This window comes from Oryctolagus cuniculus, chromosome 19 (genome assembly GCF_964237555.1).
Source record: "Oryctolagus cuniculus chromosome 19, mOryCun1.1, whole genome shotgun sequence".
Classification (NCBI taxonomy): domain Eukaryota; kingdom Metazoa; phylum Chordata; class Mammalia; order Lagomorpha; family Leporidae; genus Oryctolagus; species Oryctolagus cuniculus.
In genome coordinates this window covers 59,013,351-59,039,354 of record NC_091450.1, presented here as the reverse complement: position 1 = coordinate 59,039,354, position 26,004 = coordinate 59,013,351, and the positions used below count along the sequence as shown (strand labels likewise).

Genomic DNA, 26,004 nt, shown 5'->3' with positions numbered 1-26,004 from the left:
TCCCAATCAAAATATCAAAAACATTCATCTCTGATCTTGGAAAAAAAGACCATAAAATACATATAAAATCATAATAAATCCTGAATAACTAAAATAATCCTAAAGAATAAAGAATCAAAATAAAGCTGGAGTCATCACATTACCAGAATTAAAGACATATTACAGAGCAGCCTGGTGTTGGCACAAAAATAGACATGTGGGCCAATGGACCAGGTATAGACCCCAGAAATAATCCACATATCTACAACCAACTAATTTTTGACAAATAAGTGAAAATTGCTCCCTGGAGAAAGGAAAGTCTCTTCAACAACTGGTGTTGGGGAAATTAAATCTTTAATTGAAAAAGTATGAAACAATATCCCTACTTACACTCTACACAAAAGTTAAATCAGAGTGGATTAGGGATCTAAATCTAAGACATGAAATCATCGCCTTATTATAGGGAAACATTGAAAGACATTGAAGTATAGGTAATACAGGTAAGAATAGACACATGGGGGGCTGGCGCTGTGACACAGTAGGTTAACACCCCGGACTGAAGTGCCAGTATCCCATATGCATGCTGGTTCCAATCCTGGCTACTCTGTTTCCAGTCCAGCTCCCTGTGTAGGCCTGGGAAAGCAGTAGAAATTTTCCCAAATCCTTGGGCCTCTGCACCCATGTGGGAGACCTGGAAGAAGCTCCTGTCTCCTTGCTTTGGATCAGCACAGCTCTGGCCATTGTGGCCAATTGGGGGAGTGAACCATCACATGGAAGACCTCTCTCTCTCTCTCTCTCTCTCTCTGTCTCTCTCTGGTAACTCTGACTTGCAAATAAATAAATTCAAAAAAAAAAAAATGAACAGACACAAGGGAATACATCAAGTTAAGAGGCATCTCCACAGCAAAGGAAATAGCAAAAGTGAAGAACCAACCAACACAACGGGAGAAAATATTTGCAAAATATTAATATCCAATAATGTAATACACAATAAACTCAATAACAAGAAAATTCATTTAAGAAATGGGATAAGGATACGAACAGACAGTTTTCAAAGGGTAAAATACAAATGGCCAACATTTATATGAAAACTTTCTCAAGATCACTAGGCAGGGAAATGCAAATAAATGCCAAAATGAGCCAGCGCCGTGGCTCACTAGGCTAATCCTCCACCTGTGGCACTGGCACCCCAGGTTCTAGTCCCTGTTGGGGCACCAGATTCTGTCCCAGTTGCTCCTCTTCCAGTCTAGCTCTCTGCTGTAGCCCGGGAAGGCAGTGGAGGATGGCCCAAGTGCTTGGGCCCTGAACCCACATGGGAGACCTGGAGGAAGCCCCTGGCTCCTGGCTTGGGGTTGGCGCTGCACGCCGACTGCAGTGACCATTTTGGGGGGGACCTTTCTCTCTGTCTCTCTCTCTCACTAACTCTGCCTGTCAAAAAAAAAAGCCAAAATGAGCTGGTTTCATGTCATCACAGTTAGGATGGTTATCATCCAAAAATTAAAAAATAATAAATAAATTATACTGAGGATATGAGGGAAAAGCTACCCAGATACACTATTGGTGGGTTTATAAACTCGAACAAGCATTATGGAAGACAATATTGAGATTCTTCAGAAATTTGAAAAATAGTTCTATCATATGACTCATCCATTCCATTCTTGGGAAAAGAAATTAAATAAGCATATGAAATAGTTACCTGTATCCTCATGTTTACAGCAGGTCAACTCACAATAACTGATATATGGAATCACCCAGACATCCATAAACTAATGACTGGATAAAGAAATTGTGACATATATACATGATAGAATATTACTTGGCTATAAACAGAATTTAAAAATCCTGTCTTTTGCCACAAAATGGATGCAACCAGAGACCATTATGCTTAACGAAATAAGCCAGTCCCCAAAAGACAAATATATTTTCCCTGATTTTGGTGACTAATACACAGAATGCAAAACATATGATGTATATGTGTGAAGCTGACATTTTGAGATTTGATTATTGTTTATAGATTTTGTCTATACACCTGAAAAAAGTGGCTTTTCTACTTACTACTTTTTGTATTCTTCATTTAGTGGTGGGTTAAGCTTATCAATTGAAAGAGTTGATAAAGTCAATTGAAAATATGTCATTAGAAAAATTAAACAAAATATAATAAAGGAAGAGGAGGGAAGGTGAGGGTGAGTGAGTGAAGGTATCATTATGTTCTTAAAACTGTGAATTAAATAAATTTGTTACCTGTATATATATTTTAAAATTACACTCTGGAATTAGAAATCAAGCAAATATCATTCCTTAAGTTAATAGAAAATAATAATGCAAAGATGACATTGTTTATAATGACACTGTGGAATATTGCAAAAGCATCATTAAATTGAGTCTTATCACAATGCAGTAAAAGAAATTCAACTTCAGTTGATGAAAGAATACACTGTACATCAATAGTGCTGAAAGACTGTGCCCTTGAAATTGCCCCAAAAATCTACATGCTTTCATTGAGTTGATAAACTCTTAATAAAAATGGTAACCAACAATGCATCTATTTGTTTACAATAGGATACTGATGACATATACTAATATAATAATAAAATCAAAGAAAAATTAATAAGTGATGTTCATATTACTGTAAATTGTGATTACTTTTTGTGGAGCTGAGTAGTTTGTTGGAATAATTACAAATTACCAAGCAAATGTAAAGGAATTCAGAGAAAAAAGGCTTGAAATTATTTCTAAAAGCCAAAAAAGAACCAGTATATACTATAGAAACTTAAATCAAGAAAAGAAAATGGCACTTTATAGAAGAATGCTAATGAATTCATGAAAAACCCATCACCAGCATCCTATTGAATGAGGAAAAGTTGAAAGCATTTCCACTGAGATCTGGTAGCAGAAAGGGATGCCCACTCTCACAATTGCTATTCAATATAGTACTGGAAGTTTTTGCCAGAGCCATCAGGCAAGAAAAAGAAATTAAAGGGATACAAATTCAGAAGGAAGAAGTCAAACAATCCATCTTTGCAGATGATATGATTCTTTTTTTAGGGGATCCAAAGATCTCTACTAAGAGACTATTGGAACTCATAGAAGAGTTTGGCAAAGTAGCAGGATATAAAATCAATGCACAAAAATCAAAAGCCTTTGTATAAACAGGCAATGCCATGGCTGAGAAAGGACTGCTAAGATCAATCTCATTCACAATAGCTACAAAACAATCAAATACTTCGGAAAAAAACTTAACCAAGGACGTCAAAGATCTCTATGATGAGAATTACAAAATCTTAAAAAAAGAAAGAAATAGAAGAGGATACCAAAAAATGTAAAAATCTTCCAGGCCCATGGATTTGAAGAATCTATATCATCAAAATGTCCATTCTCCCAAAAGCAATCTATAGATTCAATGTGATACCAATCAAAAGACCAAAGACGTTCTTCTCAGATCTTGAAAAAAAGATGCTTAATTTCAATGGAGGCATAGGAGACCTCCAATAGTTAAAGCAATCTTGAAAAACAAAAACAAAGCTGGAGGCATCACAATACCAGATTTCAGGACATACTACAGGGCAGGTATAAACAAAACAGCATGGTACTGGTACAGAAATAGGATAGACAAATGGAGCAGAACTGAAACACCAGAAATCAATCCAAACATCTACAGCCAACTTATATTTGATCAAAGATCTAAAACCAATTCCTGGAGCAAGGACAGTCTATTCAACAAATGGTGCTGGGAAAACTGGATCTCCACATGCAGAAGCATGAAGCAACACCCCTACCTAATACCTTACACAAAAATCCACTCAACGTGGAATAAAGATTTAAATCTAAAACCCGACACCATAAAATTATTAGAGAACATCAGAGAAACCCTACAAGATATAGGCACAGGCAAAGACTTCTTGGAAAATACCCCAGAGGAACAGGCAGTCAAAGCCAAAATTAACAATTGGGATTACATCAAACTGAGAAGTTTCTGTACTGCAAAAGAAACAGTCAGGAAAGTCAAGAGGCAACCAACAGAATGGGAAAAATATTTGAAAACTATGCAACAGATAAATGGTTAATCACCAGAATCTACAAAGAGATCAATAAACTCCACAAAAACAAAACAAACAACCCACTTAAGAGATGGGCCAAGGACCTGAATAGACATTTTTCAAAAGAGGAAATCCAAATGGCCAACAGACACATGAAAAAATGTTCAGGATCACTAGCAATCAGAGAAATGCAAATCAAAACCACAATGCAGTTTCACCTCACCCCAGTGAGAATGGCTCACATACAGAAATCTACCAACAACAGATGCTGGTGAGGATGTGGGGAAAAAGGGACACTAACCCACTGCTGGTGGAAACACAAACTGGTAAATCCATTATGGAAGTCAGTTTGGAGATTCCTCAGAAACCTGAATATAACCCTACCATACAACCCAGCCATCCCACTCCTTGGAATTTATGCAAAGGAAATTAAATTGGCAAATAAAAGAGCTATCTGCACCTCAATGGTTATTGTAGCTCAATTCACAATAGCTAAGACATGGAATCAACCTAAATGCCCATCAACAGAATCCTGGAGAAAGAAATTATGGGATACGTACTCTATTAAATATTATACAGCAGTAAAAACATGAAATCTGGTCATTTGCAACAAAATGGAGGAATATGGAAAACATCATGCAGAGTGAATTAAGCCAGTCCCAAAGGGACAAATATCATATGTTCTCCCTGATTGGTGACAACTAATTGAGCACCTAAAAGGAAACCTGTAGAAGTGAAATGGGCACCATGAGAAACAATGACTTGGTCAGCCCTGGTCCTGACTTTTGAAGAACAAATTACTACTTTATTTCTTTTAGTATTTTTTTGTTCTACTTAATACCATTGGTTGAACTCTGTAATTAACACACAATTATTCTTAGGTGTTTAAATTTTAACTGAAAAGTGATCCATGTTAAATATAAGATTGGGAATAAGAGAGGGAGGAGATGTACAGTTTGGGGCATGCTCAGTCAGACTTACCCCTAATGGTAGAGTTAGAAATGTGCCAGGGAATTCCAATACAATCCCATCAAGGTGGCATTACCAATGCCATCTCACTAGTCAAAGTGATCCCTTTCAGTTACAATTGATCATAATGATAGGATTAAGATTCAAAGGGATCACATAGACAAGACTGGTGTCTGTTAATACTAACTGATAGAATTAAAAATGAGAGAATACTCCAACATGGGAAGCGGGATACACAGCAGACTCATAGAATGGTGGATGTCTTAAACAGCACTCTGGCCTCAGAATCAGCCCTTAAGGCATTTGGATATGGCTAAAAAGCCCATGAGAGTATTTCAGGCATGGAAAGCCAAGACACTCTGGCAAAAAGTAAAAAAGTGACCTAAAGTGAAATATCTCTTCGAGTGAGATCCCAGCAGAAAGAATGGGCCATCAAAGAAGGAGGTATCTTTTTCTGAAGGGAGGATCGAACTTCCACTTTGACTATGGCCTTGTCTAATTAAGAGTGTAGTTGGTGAATTCAAGAAGCTTCCATACCCCTGCCAACTCATTGCAAGAGCCTTGGGTGATTACTGACACCATAAATAAAAGTGTCAATTGTTAAATCAACAACATGAGTCACTGTGCACTTACTCCCCATGTAGGATCCCTCTCCTTAATGTGTGGTACTATGAGAATTAGTGGCATAACTAGTACTCAAACAGTACTTTATACTTTGTTTGTCAGTGTGGGTGCAACTTTTGAAATCGTTACTTAGTATATACTAAATTGATCTTCTGTATATAAAGGTAATTGGAAATGAATCTTGATGTGAATGGGATGGGAGAGGGAGTGGGAGATGGGATGGTTGCAGGTGAGAGGGAGGTTATGGGGGGGGGAAGCTGCTATAATCCAAAAGTTGTACTTTGGAAATTTATATTTATTAAATAAAAGTTAAAAATGAATAAGAATGCCCGGCACCGCACCTCACTAGGCTAATCCTCTGCCTGTGGTGCCGGCAATCCGGGTTCTAGTCCTAACTGGGGCACCGGATGCTGTCCTGGTTGCTCCTCTTCCAGTCCAGCTCTCTGCTGTGGCCTGGGAAGGCAGTGGAGGATGGCTCAAGTGCTTGGGCCCTGCACCCGCATGAGAGATCAGGAGGAAGCACCTGGCTCCTGGCTTTGGATCAGTGCAGTGTGCCAGCTGTAGCAGCCATTTAGGTGGTGAACCAATGGAAGGAAGAACTTTCTCTCTGTCTCTCTTTCTCACAGTCTGTAACTCTCTCTCTCTCTCTCTCTGTGTGTGTGTGTGTGTGTGTGTGTGTGTGTGTGTGTCTCACTGTCTAACTCTGCCTGGTAAAAAAAGAAGAGAAGAATGTTCATGGAAGATCTCCTTCACTTAGAATGAAACAATGGAAAATTTCAAAACTAGTGATAAATTTGGAGTACCCTAAAAATTCCAAGTTTGCAGAAAGTGTATGATTCAATAGCTTGAAAAAATATATTACTATTAGATTGTCCAGATATTGTTTACAGGAAAGATTCCAAGACAGCTTGTGCTGCTAAACTTATAATGAAACAAAAATCAAAATATACAGACTCATGATGCTAGGACCAAGATACTACAAGAAACTAAAATTATATATAGGTAACAGCATTGAATTCAAAGTGAAAAGAAAAAAGGACATAAATGTAATGATGAAATTATGTGGCCAGCCCCACGGCTCAATAGGCTAATCCTCTGCCTGCAGCACCAGCGCAGTCCTTTTCCTGTCCAGCTCTCTGCTTTGGCACGAGAGTGCAGTGGAGAAGCACCTGGCTCCTGGCTTTGGATCAGAGCATTGCTCCAGCTGCAGCGCGCCGGCTGCAGCAGCCATTGGGGGGTGAACCAATGGAAAAGGAAGACCTTTCTCTCTGTCTCCTTCTCTCTCTCACTGTCCACTCTGGCTGTAAAAAAAAATGATATTAGTTGAACAACACCAGCATTTAGAAATATACTATTGAAAAGTTCAACATCAAGGGGAAACACAGTCCCATAACAATACTAAAAAGATAAAAGAAATCCATGTAAGAGCACTAAATGATCCAATAAGTTTCATAGATAAAAATTTCTTGCCTTTCTTAAAAAACTTTCATGAATTGACAGCATAATGAAAATCCAACAAACATGACCACCTGTCACAATGCTAACACTGGTATACACTACTATTTGATGACATAATCAGGCAATATTCATATATTCAAGTATAAAGTAAAGATTACATTTTTATCATACTAGGGTATATATTAAATTGTGATTACTATGAGTAGAACTGTTACCTTAAGGAGCAATAATTAAATGACAATGACAGGGACCACCATTGCACTGTAGTGGGCTAAACCACCACCTTCAGTACTAGCATCCCATACAGGCACTGAGGAGAATCCCATCCAGTCTTCTTCCAATCCAGCTGCCTGCTAATGTGCCTGCAACAACAGTGGAGTGTGGCATAAATATTCATGCCCCTGCTGCTCACATGGGAGATCTCCAGGAAGCTCCTGATCCCTGGCTTCGGTATGGCCCAGCCTCAGCCATTGCAGCCATTTGGGAAATAAGCCAGCTGATGGAAGATTTCTCTCTCTCTCTCTCTCTCTCTCTCACATGTGCACATGCTGTGCTACTCTGACTTTCAAATAAATGAATAAATAGATCATTTTTAAGAAGACAAAAATAAATAATAAAATGATAAACATATATAAGGGCATTTTTTGTGGGCCGGCACCGCGGCTCACTAGGCTAATCCTCCGCCTAGCGGCGCCAGCACACCGGGTTCTAGTCCCGGTCGGGGCGCCAGATTCTGTCCCGGTTGCCCCTCTTCCAGGCCAGCCCTCTGCTGTGGCCAGGGAGTGCAGTGGAGGATGGCCCAAGTGCTTGGGCCCTGCACCCCATGGGAGACCAGGAAAAGCACCTGGCTCCTGGCTCCTGCCATCGGATCAGCGCGGTGCGCCGGCCGCAGCGCGCTGGCCACGGCGGCCATTGGAGGGTGAACCAATGGCAAAGGAAGACTTTTCTCTCTGTCTCTCTCTCTCACTGTCCACTCTGCCTGTCAAAAAAATTAAAAAAATAAAAAAAACATATATAAGGGCATTTTTTGAAAAAAGTATGTTAACTTGCAATTAGAATGGAAAATAAATGAAAAATAAAGAGATCAAAGCAAAGATCTTGGTAATTACCAAAAAAAAAAAAAAAAAAACTTGAGAAAAAGAAACTTGTATCTATAGTTACAATCTGGAAATTCAAAATTAAAGTGAACTGTATAGTCCTCTAGAATTCCAGTTAAGCTCAAATAGCATAAAAACTGAGAATTGAGAATGACTGAATGGGTCAAGATAGCTCTGAGAGGGACTGGCAATGTAGCATAGCAGGTAAAACTGCCATCTCCTATGGCAGCATCCAATATGGGCACCAGTTCATGTCCCATCCTATCCCAGCTGCTCCACATCCTATCCATCTCTCTGCTCTGGCCTGGGAAAGCAGAAGATGGCCCAAGTCCTTGCACCCCTAAACTCCCATGGGAGACATGAAAACAGCTCAGGCTCCTGGCTTTGGATACGTGCAGCTCTGGATATTTCAGCCATCTGGGGTGTGAACCAGCAAATGGAAGACCTCTCTCTCCCTCTCACTCTCTCTCTCTCTCTCTGCCTCTGCCTCTCTGAAACTCTGCCTTTCAAATAAATAAATAAATCTTAGAAAAAAACATAGCTCTGAGAGTTTAGGGGCATAAAAGAGTTACAAAGAGATTTTATATAGTTTCCATTAAGTTGATATCACAAAAAAAGCCACCCAAGAAGGCTTAAATTTAATAGTAGTAGGATTAACTTATAACAGGAGTTTTTTTTGACAGGCAGTTAGTGAGAGAGAGAGAGACAGAGATAAAGGTCTTCCTTTTCTGTTGGTTCACCCACCAAATGGCCACTAAGGCCGGTGCGCTGCGGCCGGTGCACTGGGCCGATCCGAAGCCTGGAGCCAGGCGCTTCCTCCTGGTCTCCCACATGGGTGCAGGGCCCAAGGACCTGGGCGATCCTCCACTGCACTCTCGGGCCACAGCAGAGAGCTGGACTGGAAGAGGAGCAACCAGGACAGAATCCGGCACCCTGACTGGGACTAGAACCTGGTGTGCTGGTGCCACAGGTGGAGGATTAGCCAAGTGAGCCATGGCGCTGGCCAATCAGAGATTGATAACATAAATAGGTCACACAGTTGAATTAAAAGTCATAATTAACTAAAATAATATATGTTTTAGAACATAAATTTTAATAATTAGTAGAAGGAAGAGTATAAATAATACAATGATCAACAGACATAAAGGAATTTGGTGCACAATAGTCCAGTACATTATTTTACTATCAGAAAACTTTTAAAGTCAAAATAGTAAATCGAGGAAAGTTGAAAACTTAATTTTCATAAATTGATGAAGCCACAGTGAAAAAGTTAACCATGATGGGCTATGGTTCTTTGTACTAGGATTGGCTTGCACTACAACATCATTATGTATAAATGTATACATGATTTTATGTGTATATAGAATAAAAAAATTAAAACAACTGCATATGTCAGTATATAACATATTCTGATTACCATAAGTAGCAGTAAGCAGTAATATAGGGAAAACAACAGCATGACAAAGATACACAGAAAATTGTGTGAACCAATGTGTATTAAGTGTGCATTAAATGTGATAAGTGAAGGAGAAGATCAAAAATGATAAGTAAAGAAAATATCAAGCCCTTTCCCAGAAAAACCTTAAATGAAAGCTATTCAGTTCTAAAGATATTTAAAAATATCCTTTATCAAAAGTTTATTTACATTCATATCCCACAAAACGTAAAACTATATCATATGGGAAGGGAAAGTTATATTATGGTCCAAAAGTGCTTTTGATGGAACTGCATACATAAAAGTGGCCAACAAAAGTATCACAGTTTTGAGTATGTTGAAGACCTTCCAACATAAAAGTCAGGCCAACACACTGATAGCTTTAGGCATAAGATGGCCTTTCATTAAGTTACTGATCATATACAGGGGTGATAAGAATAAATCCAAAGAGGGGATGGCATTGTGTCATAGTGGGTTAAGCTGCCTCCTGTGACACCCGGCATCCCATACGGGGTGCTGGGTCATGGCCCAGCTGCTCTGCTTCCAATCCAGCTCGCTACTAATAGCCTGGGAAAGCAGTTGAAATATGTCCCAAGTAGTTGTGCCCTTGCCACCCATGTGGGGGACCCCGAAGATGCACCGGGCTCCTGGCTTTGGCCTACCCCAGCCCCAGCTATTGTGGCCATTTGAGCAGTGACCCAGCAGTTGGAAGATCTTGATCTTTGTCCCTCTTTCTCTGTAACTCTGCCTTTCAGAGAAAAAAGAAAAAAGAATAAACTGAAATCCAAAACAAAATTTGAAATGAGGTGTACTAGTTACAATAGAAATTATATTTTCATTACTGTGTATGGAATTCAATTACTTGATAACAAAAATAATGTGACAAGCACATCTAAGTGATTTTTGTGATAAATAGTCCATTACTTCTACATTAAGGCCAGCACCATGGCTCAATAGGCTAATCCTCCGCCTTGCGGCGCCGGCACACCGGGTTCTAGTCCCGGTCGGGGTGCCGGATTCTGTCCCGGTTGCCCCTCTTCCAGGCCAGCTCTCTGCTGTGGCCCAGGAGTGCAGTGGAGGATGGCCCAAGTGCTTGGGCCCTGCACCCTATGGGAGACCAGGAGAAGCACCTGGCTCCTGCCTTCGGATCAGTGCAATGTGCTGGCCGCGGTGGCCACTGGAGGGTGAACCAAAGGCAAAAAGGAAGACCTTTCTCTCTGTCTCTCTCTCTCACTGTCCACTCTGCCTTTCAAAAAAAAAAAAAAGCCCATTACTTCTACATTAAAAAGAGAAAATAAGAAAAAAAATTAAGGAATAGAAATAAAGATCAGGCATAACTAATCAAGCAGATATTTGTATCTAGAACTATACCTTTAAAATTTATATATGCACAAACATATACTAATGTATAAATTATTAATATACTTATATATATTTTTTATCATCAAGGAATGATAGCTCAGAGTTCCCTAATAATCCAGTTCCTGATCAATATGGAATTGGGGAGTGAAGTACCAAATTGTAACTCACTCTCCCTGTCCCTCTGTTGTCCCCTTGTCTACTAATTTCTAAAATTAAATAAAGAAAAAAAAATATATAAAATTTTAGGGCGAAAAATCATTTCATGATCCAGCCACTTCCTCATATAATTGCCAGGATGTGCACAGTATCTAGAACCACAGTGGAAAACTTGAATAATCAACAAAATTTAATAAATGATTGCTCAGAGTTCTATAAAAAATCCAGAAATGCACATATATATTTACACATATTATTTTTACATATAAATCTGTGTATTACCTTGAGAAGAGAGAATGATCAACCTTCACTAGGATAGCTCAAAGACACTATGTACATGAAGGTTTCCAGGACACCCATAGAATGTTGGGGGTGATGATGATCTCACAATGAAAATTTAAATCATCATGGCCACCAGTTCATAGAGCTGGGTTTTATCTACAATAGATTGTTAATGAAAAAAGTGAGCTCTATTTATTCAAATATGAAACAAAAAATTAAACTAAATTTCTAAAATAAAACTTAATATCAAGTTCCATAAAAGTCCATAAAGTCTAAAATAATCCCCTGCTAATGCAAGTGATGGGCTTGGCCCAAGATTGTGCTCAGATACTGTGAACTAAAATTTGTTTGGAGAAGTTCCAGAAAATTAGAAAATTGATGGTCAAACAATGATAAAGAAAACCAAGTTATCCTGAAGTTTCCTGTGCTAGAATTGGCATAAATTAGGTTATTGATTTTATTATGGTTATAATAAACTTAAATATAGCATTAAAAATAGAAAAATGTGTACATTTCCATATACATTGTTTTTTTTTCTGTTGGGTGTACCAATGGGAAATTTGGGAAATGCAGAAATAACATCACAAGATGTAATAGAGATAAAAATAGTTCCAAAATTATATTTTAAAATATAGAAAATTATCAGGCATTTAACACAAGAAAATCTTATTCAGTTTAATTCAGTATCATAAAGCTTATACAATACTGTTTCAATCTAATGCATAGAAATTTTAATGTGAATGAATTTTGAGTCCCTAACAAGAAACTGTTTTAAAAAAGTATCCTCAGTAATGTGTGTATAGTGTCCTAACATTTTTGATAGATAAAAGAACAATTTTGAGTGGCTTCATGACATTACACTGTGAATGTCAAAAAAAAGAACATGTTTTTATGCTAAAATTGTCTTCCACATGGATATTGATGATATACAAAGTTGAGAGCAATGAAAACAAAATAGAAATCTGTTGCACATGGCCAGCAATGTAAAATCCCCTGAACAACAGAGTTGTATGATAGGATCAGTGTTTGAGTGAGAAAATACTAGTAGAGAGAATTGTAATTGAAAAACTTTAAAAATCCAAGAAAATATTTTAATTCCATGAGAATCATGAAAACATACACACTATATATGTAATATGTCTATAATATATAATATAATATAATATAATATAATATAATATATATTATCTAGAGATGAGCATTATGACAATAAGGCCTAGTGGCTTCTGAAAAGTGATGAATGGGAAAGTTGCTGGGACAACTTTCAGAATAAATGAGTAGTTGATAACTTTAAAAGGAAAGCGCAAGCCAGAATGGAGCCAGGTTCCCTGTGCTAGAAATGGCATAGGACAAGTTATTGATGTGATACACAGAATAAACTCAATCACCAACTAAAATACAAAATGATTCAAGTGTAATGCTACACATTATATTTTGATTGCTGTGAAAAGCACTGGGAAATTTACCTGGAAAAGTCATAGAGTTCCAAGTAGATAAAGGGAGTATTTTTGAAGAACATCCCTAAAATTTCATTTACAAACTACTAAAAAATTTTTAAGTACATAAATTGAAAAAAATTATTACTACTTAATAAAATAACTTAAAGAAAAAATACAAGTATTTAATTTATTGAAAACTTAAATACCAATTTTCAATTTAGTGTCTTAAAAAAATCATACAAGCATATATGACTTTACAGGTATGAAGAATCCAGTATCCAACAAAAACCAGTATCCACCCAGAGATAATTAGCAAAAGGAGGCAGGCACCTGGGTGAAAACTGAGAATGATCTTAATCAAAGAAGATGTTTTAAACCCTCACTCTTCTGTTTGGAGTGCCTTAGGCTACTAATACACATTCTGGAAAAGGGGAAGAAGGTTCTGGAATGTAGATGCTAGGAAGGATAAAAAATTATATCTGTCATCTGATATTTGCAGTTTTAGTTCATGTTACATTTTATTGTTCTATAAACCAATCAACTCAGCCTAGAAATTTTACTCTATGGTTTTGCAATTCTAGTCAGTTATCCACGATGAACTGAAGCTTGCAAGTAATCAAAGTGAATTGATGTGAATCTGCTGAAACTTACTAAAATATTAGAGAATTTCAGAATTTATTTGCTTCTAGTAAAAAAGCAAAATAAACTCTCCCATTATCAATTTGAAAATATGTTCACATCAAAAATTGCTTTTAACATATCAATGGAATACATGCCCAGAAATGATAGGTAAAGTTTCAGAGGATGGCTAACACAGCATCATCAGTTTCTATCATCCTCCTTCTGCTTAGCGCCACATACCTTCAAGTTCTACCATATTTATCTATTTTATAACTTAAAAACATATTAATGATTTATTTTCAATCAACAAGTACTGTGATTTTACTCTATTTTTAAAAAGCTTGATTGAGGTACCATGTGTTATTTTGATCCATGCTATTTTGCAATATTTAATAGCTCTAAAACGTATTTTTTTTACCTAATTACAACATGGGCAAAATCACAGGGTGTCTTGATATTGTTGAAGACTACTTTAAGGTGTAGCAGTAGCACGTAGATTTTCGCAGACTTTTGCAGATTTGAGGAGTGGTGCAGCAGAATGAGAATGTTATTGAATTGTACAAGTGCTCTATATTTTACATGTAGGTATATTTGAATTTGTTTATTTGATTTTTTAATTTCATTGTGAGTTTTTATCTTTAACTGCTTATCAATAAAGAGCCTTGCTATGATTTTAGCTTTATTTACTTTTTCAGTTATACTTTTTGATTTATATATCTTCAGGTGACTTAGTACATAAGGCTCAGATCAGCATATTTTTGTTAATTGATAATTTTTCTCTAAAAATATTTTTTATTCCTTAAGGTCTGTTTTGTCAGATTCAGTGATTGTGAGTTTCTTTTTTTAGTGTTTTGCTGAAATAATGTGTCCCATCTTTTACTTTAACATTTTCATAACCTTGGCTTTTGTTTTGTTTTGTATTTTGGTTTTCTCTTAAAAACTGCAAATAAGCTGAGTTTGTTGATCATACCCTTCCTGATAATTTTTTAAAATATTTATTGATATATTTGAAGGCCATAATTACAGAACAGCAAAGAGAGAGGGAGATGGAGAGGGAGAGCAAGAGTGAGAGAGATCTTCCATCTGTTGGCTCACTTCTTCCCAAATGGCCACAACAGCTGAAATCGAGTCAGTTCAAACCCAGAGCCAAGAGCTTCATCCAGGTCTCTCACTTGTATGGTAGGGCCCCCAGTACTCAGGTCATCCTCTGCTGCTTTTCCCAGGTCACTAACATGGAGCTGGCTTGGAAGTGGAGCATCCACGACATGAAACAGTGCCCATATAGGGTGCTGTTGTCACAGCGACAACTTTACCTACTCCACTGCAATGGCAGCACAAATTCTGGTAATTTTCAGAGAATTTATTTAGCTATGTTTATTGTTATCATTAACACATCTATGTTTATTTCCACCTTAGTAATTCAGAATTTTATTTTATGGAGTTTTCATCCCCTCCCTTTTGGAGATTTGTGCATACAATTTTTATTATCCTAGACATTATCTTTACACATTTTTCAGACTTTTTTTCTTAATAAATTATAAGTTTAAGTTTTTACCTCTTTCTTCAAGATTGTAGGGAGTGTTATAATGAAACTATAATCGCTTCTCTCCTGACTTACAGCTGTTTTTACTCAGAACTGGAGTCCTTTCTTGTTTCAGCTCCACACATTAGACATCATGTTTATTATCTTACATAGATGGTTAAACATGTGTAATTCACATTGTATTTCTCACTATTCTTTTTTGCATCTAACTCTTCTGAAATTACGTCCTTTCCTCTTGAGGGACATGGTTTACCTCACATTTAATGAAGATCTCTTAATTCAACTCTTCGTTTATGTCCATGTGAATGTTTTCACTTTTTTGTCAATCCTGAAAGCTAATTTGTCCAGATATGTGTAGGATTATAGTGACTGCATTCAGTACTTCAAAGATGTTACTCAATTGCCTCTGGTTTCACATACTGAAATGTTTTCTGTAAGTCGAGTTATTCATTCTTCAATCATCTTATCCCTATGAATGTTTTATAATTTTATTTGACTATTTTCTATGAAGAAGTTATGCTTTGATCTGTATGTGTAGATTTCTTGTCACTTATTGTGCTTAGCACACCCATACTTTGGAAACATTGTTTCTTGCACTGGGGGATTTGGAAAACCACAGTTATATTTTCAAATAATGTATCTGCAACATTCTTCTGGGCTTAGATGTCAGTCAGATTTTTCTCATTTTTTTTCATTCTGTGTTTCCTATCTCTTAACTTTTAAATATTACAACATCATTTCTTAAGCTATGCTCAAATTTTCTATGTCAATGATTCTCTCTTCAGCCTAGAAAGACTAAGATAAAGAATATGATCAAAGTTGTTATGGATTTTTCACTGAATTCTTAAACATCAGTATGAGAAGGATGCTCTCTGTAAAATGCCTCTGAATTATTCCTAGTTTCTTAAAGCAGTTTTCCTAACTATAACCTAAATGCATATAGTTGATTGACATTTCTCAATGTAAGCCAAACAGATATGAGATTTTTACCAAAGATTTATGTATTTGCTTAATTGAAAGACAATGTGTGTGTTTGTGTATGTGTGTGTGTGTATTTATGCCAATGCCATGGTGATTTGAGCACTATATCTTGGTAGTATGTTTTTTTTTTAACTTTTATTTAATGAATATAAATTTCCAAAGTACGGCTTATGGATTACAATGGCTTCCCCCCCATAATGTCCCTCCCACCCTCAACCCTCCCCTTTCCCACTCCCTCTCCCCTTCCATTCACATCAAGATTCATTTTCAATACTCTTTATATACAGAAGATCAGTTTAGCATACATTAAGTGAAGATTTCAACAGTTTGCTCCCACACAGAAACATAAAGTGAAAAATAATAGATGATTTTTAAAATGATGATGAAATCAGATCAGTCCTATTGTCATGTTTAATCCCAGTGAGAGTCAAGTTGGGAATTGATAATTTCTTCTTCTTTTTTTTCACAGAAGATCAGTTAATATACATTAAGTAAAGATTTCAACAGTTTGCACCCCCATAGAAACACAAAGTGAAATATACTGTTTGAGTACTCGTTATAGCATTAATTCTCAATGTACAGCACATTAAGGACAGAGATCCTACATGAGGAGTAAGTGCACAGTGACTTCTGTTGTTGACTTTACCAATTGACACTCCTGTTTATGGCATCAGTAATCTCCCTATGCTCCATTCATGAGTTTCCAAGGCTATGGAAGCCCCTTGAGTTCTCTGACTCTTATCTTGTTTAGACAAGGTCATAGTCAAAGTGGAGGTTCTCTCCTCCCTTCAGAGAAAGGTACTTCCTTCTTTGAAGACCTGTTCTTTCCACTGGGATCTCACTCACAGAGATCTTTTATTTAGTTGTTTTTTTTTTTTTTTTTTGCCAGAGTGTCTTGGCTTTCCATGCCTGAAATACTCTCATGGGCTTTTCAGCCAGATCCGAATGCCTTTAGGGCTGATTCTGAGGCCAGAGGGCTGTTTAGGACATCCGCCATTCTATGAGTCTGCTGTGTATCTCGCTTCCCATGTTGGATCACTCTCCCCTTTATTTATTCTATCAGTTAGTATTAGCAGGTACTAGACTTGTTTATGTGCTCCCTTTGACTCTTAGTCCTTTCATTATGATCAATTGTGAACTGAAATTGATCACTTGGACTAGTGAGATGGCATTGGTACATGCCACCTTGATGGGATTGAATTGGAGTCTCCTGGTATGTTTCTAACTCTACCATTTGGAGCAAGTCAGCTTGAGCATGTCCCAAATTGTACATCTCTTCCCTCTCTTATTCCCACTCTTATGTTTAACAGGGATCACATTTCAGTTACTTTTCAACACTTAAGAATAACTGTGTATTAATTACAGAATTAAACCAGTCATATTAAGTAGAACAGACAAAAAAACTCCTAAGAGGGATAAAGAATTAAGTTGTTCATTAACAGTCAGGGCTATGCTGATCAAGTCACCGTTTCTCATAGTGTCCATTTCACTTCAACAGGTTTCCTTTTTGGTGTTCAGTCAGTTGTCACCGATCAGGGCGAACATATGGTATTTGTCCCTTTGGGATTGGCTTATTTCACTCAGCATGATGCGTTCCAGATTCAACCATTTTGTTGCAAATGACTGGATTTCGTTGTTTCTTACTGTGGTGTAGTATTCTAAAGAGTACATATCCCATAATTTCTTTATCCAGTCTATCGTTGATGGGCATTTAGGTTGGTTCCAGGTCTTGGTTATTGTGAATTGAGCTGCAATAAACATTAGGGTGCAGACCACTTTTTTGGTTGCCAATTTAAATTGCTTTGCATAAATTCCAAGGTGCGGGATGGCTGGGTCAAACGGTAGGGTTATATTCAGGTTTCTGAGGAATCTCCAGACTGATTTCCATAGTGGCTTGACCAGTTTGCATTCCCACCAACAGTGGGTTAGTGTCCCTTTTTCCCCACATCCTCACCAGCATCTGTTGGTAGATTTCTGTATGTGAGCCATTCTAACCGGGGTGAGGTGAAACCTCATTGTGCTTTTGATTTGCATTTCTCTGATTGCTAGTGACCTTGAACACTTTTTCATGTGTCTGTTGGCCATTTGGATGTCCTCTTTTGAAAAATGTCTATTGAGGTCCTTGGCCCATCTCTTAAGTGGGTTGTTGGTTTTGTTTTGTGGAGTTTCTTGATCTCTTTGTAGATTCTGGTTATTAACCCTTTATCTGTTGCGTAGTTTGCAAATATTTTTTGCCATTCTGTCGGTTGTCTCTTCACTCTCCTGTTTCTTTTGCAGTACAGAAACTTCTCAATTTGATGCAATCCCAATAGTTCATTTTGGCTTTGACTGCCTGTGCCTCCCGGGTCTTTTCCAGAAACTCTTTGCCTGTGCCAATATCTTGAAGGGTCTCTCCAATATTCTCTAATAACTTGATGGTGTCAGGTCATAGATTTAGGTCTTTAATCCATGTTGAGTGGATTTTTGTGTAAGGTGTAAGGTAGGGGTCTTGCTTCATGCTTCTGCACGTGGAAATCCGGTTTTCCCAGCACCATTTATTGAATAGACTGTCCTTGTTCCAGGAATTGGTTTTAGATCCTTGATCAAATATAAGTTGGCTGTAGATGTTTGGGTTGATTTCTGGTGTTTCAGTTCTGTTCCATTGGTCTATCCATCTGTTTCTGTACCAGTACCATGCTGTTTTGATTACAACTGCCCTGTAGTATGTCCTGAAATCTGGTATTGTGATGCCTCCGGCTTTGTTTTTGTTGTACAAGATTACTTTAGCTATTCGAGGTCTCTTTTGCCTCCATATGAATTTCAGCATCATTTTTTCTAGATCTGAGAAGAATGTCTTTGGTATCTTGATTGGGATTGCATTGAATCTATAAATTGCTTTTGGGAGAATGGACATTTTGATGATATTGATTCTTCCAATCCATGAGCATGGAAGATTTTTCCATTTTTTGGTATCATCTTCTATTTCTTTCTTTTTTTAAGATTTTGTAATTCTCATTATAGAGATCTTTAACGTCCTTGGTTAAGTTTATTCCAAGGTATTTGATTGTTTTTGTAGCTATTGTGAATGGGATTGATCTTAGCAGTTCTTTCTCAGCCATGGCATTGTTTGTGTATACAAAGGCTGTTGATTTTTGTGCGTTGATTTTATATCCTGCCACTTTGCCAAACTCCTCTATGAGTTCTAATAGTCTCTTAGTAGAGTTCTTTGGATCCTCTAAGTAAAGAATCATATCATCTGCAAAGAAGGATAGTTTGACTTCTTCCTTCTCAATTTGTATTCCTTTAATTTCTTTTTCTTGTCTGATGGCTCTGGCTAAAACTTCCAGAACTATGTTAAATAGCAGTGGTGAGAGTGGGCATCCCTGTCTGGTACCAGATCTCAGTGGAAATGCTTCCAACTTTTCCCCATTCAATAGGATGCTGGCCGTGGGTTTTTCATAAATTGCTTTGATTATATTGAGGAATGTTCCTTCTATACCCAATTTGCTTAGAGTTTTCATCATGAAAGAGTGTTGAATTTTATCGAATGCTTTCTCTGCATCAATTGAGATAATCATGTGGTTTTTCTTCTGCAGTCTGTTAATGTGGTGAATCTCATTGAGTGATTTGCGAATGTTGAACCATCCCTGCATACCAGGGATAAATCCCACTTGGTCTGGGTGGATGATTTTCCTGATGTGTTGTTGTATTCTATTGGTGAGAATTTTATTGAGGATTTTTGCGTCTATGTTCATCAGGGATATTGGTCTATAATTTTCTTTCAGTGCTGCATCTTTCTCTGGCTTAGGGATTAAGGTGATGCTGGCTTCATAGAAAGAATTTGGGAGGATTCCCTCTTTTTCGATTGTTCTGAATAGTTTGAGAAGAAGGGGAATTAGTTCTTCTTTAAATGTCTGGTAGAATTCAGCAGTGAATCCATCTGGTCCTGGGCTTTTCTTTGTTGGGAGGGCCTTTATTACGGTTTCAATTTCTGTTTCAGTTATGGGTCTGTTTAGGTTTTCTATGTCTTCATGGTTCAATTTAGGTAGATTGCATGTGTCCAGGAATCTATCCATTTCTGATAGATTTTCTTGTTTGCTGGCATACAAGTCCTTGTAGTAATTTCTGATGATTCTTTTTATTTCTGTGGTGTCTGTTGTTACGTTTCCTTTTTCATCTCTGATTTTATTGATTTGGGTCTTTTCTCTTCTTTTTTTAGTTAGTTGGGCCAATGGGGTGTCAATTTTGTTTATTTTTTCAAAAAAACCAGCTCTTCGCTTGGCTGACTTTTTGTAATGTTTTTTTGGATTCAATCCTGTTAATTTCTTCTCTGATTTTAACTATTTCTCTTCTCCTACTAGATTTGGGTCTGGTTTGCTGCAGATTTTCTAGGTCCTTGAGATGCGCTGAAAGCTCATTTATTTGGTGCCTTTCCAATTTCTTGATATAGGCCCCTATTGCTATAAACTTGCCTCTCAATACTGCTTTTGCCGTATCCCATAAGTTTTGGTATGTTGTGCTGTTATCCTCATTTACTTCCAGAAAGTTTCTGATTTCTCTTTTGATTTCTTGAATGACCCAGTGGTCATTCAGGAGCATGTTGTTCAGTCTCCATGTGTTTGCATACTTTCTGGGGTTTCCTGAGTTGCTAATTTCCAACTTCATTCCTTTATGGTTTGAGAAGCTGCATGGCATGATTCTAATTCTTTTAAATTTGCTGAGACTTGCTTTATGACCTAGTATGTGATCAATCCTAGAGAAGGTTCCATGTACTGCTGAGAAGAATGTAAAGTCTTTAGATGTAGGATTGAAAGTTCTGTAGATATCTGTTAGATCCATTTTGGCAATAGTGTTGATTAAATCTGCTGTATCCTTGTTAATCTTCTGTCCGGATGATCTATATATTTCTGAGAGTGGAGTATTGAAGTCCCCCAGTACTATTGTATTGGAATCTAAGTCTCCCTTTAAGTCCCTTAACATATCTTTTAAATAGACCGGTGCCCTGTAATTAGGTGCATATACATTTATAATAGTTACATCTTCCTGTTGAATTGAACCCTTAATCATTATATAGTGTCCCTCTTTGTCTCTCTTAACAGTTTTTGTATTAAAGTTTATTTTGTCTGATATTAATATGGCTACATCTGCTTTTTTTTTTTTTTTTGGTTTTTGTTGGCATGGAATATCTTTTTCCAACCTTTCACTTTCAGTCTGCATGCATCTTTGTTAGAGAGATGTGTTTCTTGTAGGCAACAGATAGTTGGGTGTTGTTCCTTAAGCCAGTCAGCCAATTGGTGTCTTTTAACTGAAGAGTTAAGTCCATTCATGTTTAATGTGACTATTGATACATAGTGATTTTGCCCTGTCATTTGCCAAAGATAAGTTCTAATATATGCTTTGAGCTTCCCATGCTCTTTTACTGGTAGGTGTTCTTCCTTTCCCTTCTTTCATATTGATGGCCGTGTTTCTGTGTTTCTGTGTTTCTGAGTGTAGCACATCTTTAAGTATCTTTTGCAGGGCTGGACGAGTGGCAGCAAAGTCTTTCAATTTCTGTTTGCTATGAAAGGTCTTTATTTCACCTTCATTCACAAATGAGAGCTTAGCAGGATGTAATATTCTGGGCTGGCAATTTTTCTCTCTTAGCACCTGTGCTATGTCTCGCCATTCCCTCCTAGCCTGTAGTGTTTCTGATGAGAAGTCTGCTGTGAGTCTGATTGGAGATCCTCTGAGAGTAATCTGATGTTTCTCTCTTGCACATTTTAGGATCTTTTCTTTATGTTTCACTGTGGTGAGTTTAATATGTATTGTGATAGAACTTGGAACAACTGCATTTCTTGCAATTCTTAACTGCTAACTTCTTCACAATATGTTAGCTTTCTCTTAAGCTCATTTTCAGCTAATGAACAAGGAAACCTGATTCTGTTTCCTGAGCTCCATACAATATATTTTTTTTTTCATTTTATCGATTGCATCTTCTCATCTTTTGCACTTCCTACTCAATTGCAGGAGCACATTTCAGAGGATGTATCAATCATCATTTCTTGTCACTTTCTTTTTGTTATATTCACCTGTGTTTCCACTGCAGGTGTAACCCTTTAATAAGTAGGACCTTGAGTATTCATTATTTGTTGCTTACCTCATATAATAATTTTTAAAATCGGAGCAGTGTAAAAACAAACATAAATGCAATAACTATTTTGTGAACTAGTAAGCAGCATTATGTTTGAAGAATCCCATTGATAATGGAAGTATTTGAGTACATACATAGTTTTATATTGATTAAATTTTATAGGGTTAATTTTATACATATAGAGTTTTTCAATTATAATTTTATATAAGGGGTATGTTTCACTCTGTAAGAAAATCTTTACCCCTAAGAAGTTAGTCATTGGGGCACTGTTTCCAATTACTCAAAATAAAATTAAAGTAAAATTCATTACTTTCATTTTAATAAACTCTGAAAGTACATTAGAAATATACTCTCCTTGTGAAATAGCATGATTACTCTCATTTTAGTTACTTCGTTTACTTATATCTTAAATTATTTGGTACAATGTGCTTGAATAGTGCTCCAAGTAAAAAATGAACTATCCATGCAAATATTCCTTGATAGAAATGTTTATGACCTTTATAGTTCATTTTTCATGATTTTAAGAAAAATTAAAGTGTCTGTTGTTTTCACTGTTTGTGTGACAATAGAAGTAGAAACCAGACTTGGTGATGTCTTCTGTAGTCTTTGACTCCAACATGTGTTATGGAGTATATGGTGTTTTAGATCAATCCCAAGTAGATCAGATTTCTTTTGTATTCTTTGTGTACATCTTTCTCAAATTATGTTGATTAATCATTAATATCAAAGTGTACAATCTAGAAAAAGAGAAACACATAATGTGTACTCATAGTTGCTGATAGGTTGCAAGATAAAGTAAGTAAAAGATTCACATATGTAAACAGAAATTACCTTAGGGATAAATAGCAGGAATATGTTAGCAGCAAGAAAAATGTATTCATGATTTCATTAATTAAACATCTGATGATTGTTACTGTGCAAAAGATACTGTCTCAGGTGGGGGTAGAGACAGCTCCTTCTCTCCTAGAAGGAGTCTTGCAGAAAGATGCAGCAGCTATGTATGTACTTCAGGGCACAATAAACTGCTGGGGAGCAGTGGTGAGTGGGAGAAAAATCATTTGTGTGTGTTGATCATGAAAGGAACTTGTGGAAGGCTTTTATAGGCTATTTTGTGTTTAATACAAGGACAGAAAGAAGGTTAAAAGGACATGGGTAGGGGCTGGTGCTGTGGCTCATTTGGTTAATCCTCCACCTGCAGCGCCAGCATCCCATATGGGTGCTGGGTTCTAGTGCCGGTTGCTCCTCTTCAAGTCCAGCTCTCTGCTGTGGCCCAGGAGGGCAGTGGAGGATGGCCCAAGTGCTTGGGCCTCTGCACCCACATAGGAGACCAGGAAAAAGCACCTGGCTCCTGGCTTCAGATTGTCGCACTCCAGCCATAGCAGCCATTTGGGGAATGAACCAAAGGAAGGAAGAACTTTCTCTGTCTCTCTCTCTCTCACTGTCTATAATTCTACCTGTCAAATAAATTTTTAAAAAAGGACATGGGCAAAGGCACAAAGCAATAAAAACACAATATGGTTTCAGTGAATAATTTATTAATGTGGGAATTGGAAAATTATTGGAACTTATTTATAGGCATGACAGATTAAGCCAATTGCATTTATTTCCATTTTATCACTAGCCACACTAAAATAGTAAGAAAGGGCCAGATTTAAATGGGTGTAAATCTGAGGGTGTATGAGAATGATCATGAGAGAAACATTTTGGAAGGTATAAAGCTTCCAAGAACATAACTGAGGTAACAAATCAAAGAAATCAAAAATTAATGGGCAGCAAAAGTCAAGAGAAATTTGAAGACCTCTGATGCAAAGAGAAAAAACTGAAATAAATAAATCCTTAAAAATCTATGTAAAGAACAAAATAAAACTTGGAAAACCGTATTCTCTAAGAAATAAGAAAAATAATCTTTGAAAGTGTGGGGGTGGGTAAAGAACCACTCTATTTTATATGAGGGATGCTCCTATGTGAAAATCATGAAAAGGTGCAAGGGATCCGCCTTACCCTGTGACATAAACGCTTTTGGATGAGTGATGAGCAGACAAGGAGCTTTGTCTCGGGATGATTAACCTGGCAACAATCAACAGATTACACCAGGGAAAAGAGACAAGGGGTTAATATGGAAATTATACAACAAAAGGAGTGGAGGGTGTGAATTATAGAAGGGGTAATGGGAATAGAGAATAGTATACTTGGAAGATTTTACATAAAGAAGTTAAAAGGAAAGAGTAATCATTTAGATAGGCAGGCCGGAGAACTAAAAACAGTTAAAGGGTTGACAGGATGAGTGTCAATTTCAGCTGTAAGTCTCTTGCATTTGAAATACTAGGGTGATTGCATATAGAAATGTTATTGAGTGTTGCTCAGACAAGTGGTCTCTGAAAACAGATCTAAAGAGAGGTATTAGCAACATGAAGGTCATTGGCAATCTTGCAGTGAAGATGGAATGGTGGGGCTGAAATCCAATTGAAATGGGTTTAAGAGTCTGTGTGGAGAAATCAGAAACAACACGAATAACTCTGACAAGAAGATTTGCTATAAAGAGCTCACAACAAGAGTTCAAGAGAAGGTTGTATTAATAGAGAAGAAAATATACATGTTATTTGGTATTTGTCTCTTTTATAGCTTATCATTGATTAAATGAAATGAAAATTTATTTTAGATCTGTGGTGGCAGTTGTGGTCAAATGGTTTAAGCCATAACTTAGAATATATCTCTCCCCCTCCCTCCATCCCTCCCTCACTTCCTCTCTCTAACTCTGAGTTTTAAATAAATCTTTTAAAAACAATGAGGCTTCTTTTTCAGCCATTTCCGTAAATCAGAGAGCTAAAAGGAGAGTGATAGATATGTGCATGATGCTGAGTAGGTAAGGAACTTGCTTCTTTGATGCCTGGTGATAACACTATGTACAAGATGTTATTTTGTAGTAATAGTCCAGTAATGATGTGGGAGAATATCCAGGATGTTCTATTTACGGGATCACCCTTTTCTCTTGCTGCCATGTTTAGCTCTTATCTTTATCTGTTATCTGATTTTCTGTCTCATTTTAATCTCCACTCCAGGGCTGACAAAAACCTCCATTTCTGTTGCATTTGCTTGGGCTTTTTGTTTTAAACTTTGTACGCTAGCTTCCTTTTGTCTATCACAATAAAACTGCACTTTCTTAAAGTTTTATTTTTTTATAAAATTTATGCTATCAGTTGAATTATTCTTACACTACTTAATCATCTTGTTTTATTTTTTATCATTTTTGGCAGAAATTAGGGTGTCCTATTTTCACTGTATATGACCATCTCCTTGGTAGACTACAAGTGTTGAAGCAAAGAGCCATCTCTTATCTGTATTTGGCCGGCACTCAGCACAGTGCTGGGCACCTAGCAGGACTCAGGATTTAGCCAACTGCTATGGTCCCATATTACAACCCCAAACTCCAAGGAGATGTTCCTAGTAATGGAAACTTTGGAAAATGATGAAATCATGTAAGTATAACCCTCATGAATAAGATTAATTCCCTTATTTTGTTTTTAAAAGGCAGTGTTAGACAGTGAGAGAGAGACAGAGAGAAAGGTCTTCCTTCCATTGGTTCACCCCCCAAATGGCTGCTATGGCCGGCACGCTGCGCTGATCCGAACCAGGAGCCAGGTGCTTCCTCCTGGTCTCCCATGCGGGTGCAGAGCCCAAGCACTTGGGCCATCCTCCACTGCCCTCCTGGGCCACAGCAGAGAGCTGGACTGGAAGACGGGCAACTGGGACAGAATCCGGTGCCCCGACCGGGACTAGAACCCAGTGTGCTGGTGCCACAGGTGGAGGATTAGCCTATTGAGCCGCGGCGCTGGCCGAAACAGTTCTAATAACTTACTCCAACTATTCAAGGAGATATAAAAAACATTATACATGTTAGCAGATACACAAGAA

General features: G+C 37.3%; 1 protein-coding gene across 3 annotated transcripts in view; it reads right to left on the bottom strand.

Annotated features, from left to right (window-relative positions):
- LOC127486139 (uncharacterized) overlaps nt 1–26,004 on the bottom strand; it is a 129,781-nt gene that overhangs the window by 66,911 nt on the left and 36,866 nt on the right. For 2 of the 3 annotated variants that reach the window (XM_070063768.1, XM_070063770.1), the window contains exon 1: nt 11,400–11,883. The exons of the other annotated variant lie outside the window; for it this stretch is intronic. The gene's annotated coding sequence lies outside the window, so the exon portion shown is untranslated. Of the gene's footprint in view, nt 1–11,399; nt 11,884–26,004 lie in introns of those variants that run through there. 3 annotated transcript variants of the gene reach the window in all.